The following is a 4,080-nucleotide window of genomic DNA, read 5'->3' as shown; positions in this document are numbered from 1 at the left end:
GTCAATTTAAATCAATTTAATTCATAAAACACCAAATCACAACAGAAGTTATCTTATGATACTTTTCACATAGAGCCTAGATCATACTCTTTAATTCACTGAGACCCAACACTTCCGCACTGGAAATTATGTATTGCAAATGAACACACCCTAACCCTAAGTCCTCTAGGAAGAATTTTAAGAATGTAATACCTGTAAACGGCCTCAAATGGCTTAATGTCACATGACATTACAACTTTATAGTTGGAGCTATCATCTATTCCTCTGCAATTTAGGGACACATTAGTCAGGGGATTACACCAACCAAAGATGACACAAATATGATAAGATCATCTAGGACGACTGTGCATAGAATACATGAAAATGGCTGTTGGGCAGAGCTGATGGAAGCAAATTGGAAATATGTTGGAAATGATGAGAGAAATGTGGGTACCAAATTTTGTGAATATAGGAGCAACTATGTCTAAATTAAGGCCTTCACGCTGGATAATAAACGCAATGCTCACAGGTTTAAAAAAAAAGTGCATTCAAAGGAGTAATTGGGGGGCACTATAGAGCTGATGTGCCATACCTAAGCCCAAATGTGTTATCAATTGAAATGAATTTCAGTTTGAACATGGCTACAAAATGTTGTAATTGGCATGTCTTGCCATGCCCACACCGTTTAACGAAAACCTTTCATCATTCAGGTCTTTAGATTGCACAAAATTTGAAGTCATTTGGATCAAATCTGCAGGAGGAGTTTGTTAATATAGCGCCTTGAATATTCGGGCACTTTCGCACCTACCTAGTTCGGTAAATTTGGGGGTGAAGTTGCAACCATTGTTGCATTTTTCATTTTGTTCGGTTAGCTTTTACACTGCACTTTGTCAAATGCACCAAACGTTGTAAACAGTTAACAACATATGGTCGAAATGATTGCTGGTCTATTGGATAGAATATTCAAGTGAAACTCGCCAACACTTTCTGGTTGGGTTTTCTAGTTTTACTTTTATCTTTTGTATTTGTCTATTATTTTATAAGAAGGCGAATAATGTGAGCAGCTGACAGACAGTGAGTGAAGGACAGGACAGCCCTGATGAGAGAGAGATCATGTGTTGTCACACAGACAACAAGTAATGTGTGCTCAGAATCATCTATGGATTTGAAAGTTATCAATCTTTAAATCATATATAAGTCCGTAAATTTTTATGCAAGCTTCAAATCGCGGGCTATTAAATGTACTTTTATTGGTTCACTTCCTGTATTTGGGTCCAATTGCATTCTCACCTAAAGTGAACCGAACTGTAGTTCACATGGAAGGGAACCAAGACCCCCATTTTCAAGCGGACCAGAGTTTGGTTGTTTGGTCCGCACCAGAGTACGAATGAGCTAACCCCTAACCCTAACCCTGGAAACGGTAAGCAGGGGATTATGTGTAATGCGCTTGGTGACTGTAGATGGTAGGTGGCAGCAGAATGCTTCAATCCTGTTGACAGAATGGTTGACAGGATTTTAGGATTTATGAACAATATTCCCTCTGACCAAAGAATGGGTTACAATGGCAGAGTGACGCTGTTCATATTTCTGCTCACTGACTCCACAGGACGAAGAAAGAAGAAGACTATAAACTAACAAACGGACGTTTTAGTAAATGAAACTCACTCACTCTCTTTTGGTGGAGCTAATATTCATCTTATTCATTCAGCTGTGGAACAGGACGAACGGTAAGAGATTAATTGAGCATTTGTGTTGCTCTAATTTAGCAAAAGGGCTAACGTTACAACTAATGTAAAAAAAAAAATGATTGTAGTCATTGAGTGTACACGTTAAACTCCAGTGTTTCCCAGTCAGACCTTATTTCAGCTAACACGTTAGCTAGATCTGTGTGCTTTTGATGATTTTAAAAACGTACAGACATAATATATTCCATCTGTTTTCTCTCCGTTTTATGATGGATGAATGTTATTTCTGCCTGTTAGATTAACCTGTAAAGTAAATTAACCTGTAAAATAACCATGTGTTTGTCTGTCAAACGCTAATTAGTGTTAGCTGAAATGAGGTCGAAGAGATAACAAAGTTTAGTAACTTGTTTACAGTGTTGACTGCAATCTGATGTGATTGGTCGCACTGATGGAACATAATTCCTATAATATTGGGAGATTATATGTTAATGTTTCTGAGTGAGCAGGTTGTGGTGCAGCTTGAAAATGTAGCGTTTAAAGAAATGAAAATAGGCAACGTATAGTCTGCATGTGTTTTAACAGCATTTCAGTGACTGTTTTGATTGAGTTTGTTAAACCTCCTTTTTCTGAAATGTGGCACAGGAAAGAAACTAGAACACATTTAGAACGTTAATGTATAAAACTGAACTAACAACTGTTTGACTTTTCCATTCAATACTGCAGGTCGCCTAATTTGTAGGAAATCTTAATCATGGCTGCGATCGAGACATTTTGGACCACAAAACTCACCAGAGAGGCTTGCAACAATTACATTGACCACTTGGACAAAGTGACAATGCAGGTCATTGCATGATTTCAGAAAATGCATATATGCAGTATATGCCTCCTTAAAAAAAAGATATTTTTTTTTTGCTCTACTGTAATACTAATATTACTGTATTTGACTTAATATTGTACAATAAAAACTGAAAAAAAGGTGAGGCTATTTGCACCCCTGGTACAATTAGCAGTGTATGCTATTCATAGCCTCGTGCAATTAGTAATGAATGCTATTTTTACCCCGCCGGTGCACACAGCAATGTGTTCTATTAATACCCGGTCTGGTATAAATATTAATGTATGCTATTTGCACCCCTGTGGCATATATTTAGACACAGTTATCCATACTACTCATGTATTACACCTTTTTGGAATATTATCGCCCTGACATTCTTACCCTAACCATAACCAATCCCACTCCTCTTGCGTACTACCTACCACCCTACAAAAAAAATTTCGCGTTCGTGGGCGCAATTGCAAGCAAATTATCCAAAATGAAAAAAAACAAGATCACCTCACCAGAGAATCAAACTCCAGGCTCCCAGACCTTGGCACAGTGTTCTAACCACTCACCTAGCAGTTCTTACAGAATGTTGCACACCTGTTTACCAGTTGGTGTCTTCAAGCCTCGGTTGCTAGGTAACCATACTGTATACAAAAAATCTTATATACCGTCTATGCAAAAAATAGGTACTAACTAACAAACTAACAGTTGTATGCTTTCAGTTGTAAGACAGAAAGCGCAATTGTAGTATCCACTTTCCGCTCGAAATTCAGTTGTTATAAACTTTAGAGACAAAACTTTCCTAATATGCCAGTTGCTGCAGGCATGAAAGATGAACGTCCGCCATGATTTCGGTGCACGCGAGCAATGTGTTTTTGTTGTTACGTCACAGGGTGTGAATAGCTCAGCTGTGTGGCTGAGGCTATCGTACCGGGGGTGCAAATAGACACAGAAAAAATAATCTGTCTCCTAACAGCAGTTCACACCATTGACCCCAACCAGATATAATGTTTGCATTGCACAGGGTACCCACTCTGCCAGTGGGTTGATCTTTTAGATGCGGGGCCTGCACACCTTTGTAGGTACACATGTTGCTGGCATTGTCATAAAACTGTCCTCTACAGTTATTAATGTCAATGCCCATCTCTCCCAAAACACTAATAACTGAATTAAACAGTCCTTCTCCCCTGTGGTTTGAATTGGGAGGAATTTAACAAAACACTCCTCTATACAGCCCTCTGGTGATAAGTAATGCAGTACATGTGTGATGTCTAGCGTGAAGTCCACATTTAAGATGAATATACTTTTATTCCCAATGCAACATTTTTATATTTTGTTTAGTTTGTTAGTTAGTTTGTATTCACTTTTGACCTGTTTGTGGGCATTTGCCCTTTAATGACAGATTAATGAGCGTTAACACCTTGGTTGAGATGGGTGTATCTTCAGATTGCCACCGCCCCTCCTGTGCACAATCACACCTGTTGATAATTCTTATTAGGGGCTTCATGTATCCATCAAGTAAGAAGACATCTGTGTTGCACCGACAATTTTTTGCTATTTTATACTGTTGCACCGGAGCGCAGAGAACTCTCC

This window comes from Perca flavescens, chromosome 7 (assembly GCF_004354835.1).
Source record: "Perca flavescens isolate YP-PL-M2 chromosome 7, PFLA_1.0, whole genome shotgun sequence".
Taxonomy (NCBI): Eukaryota; Metazoa; Chordata; class Actinopteri; order Perciformes; family Percidae; genus Perca; species Perca flavescens.
This window is presented reverse-complemented; position numbering follows the sequence as displayed.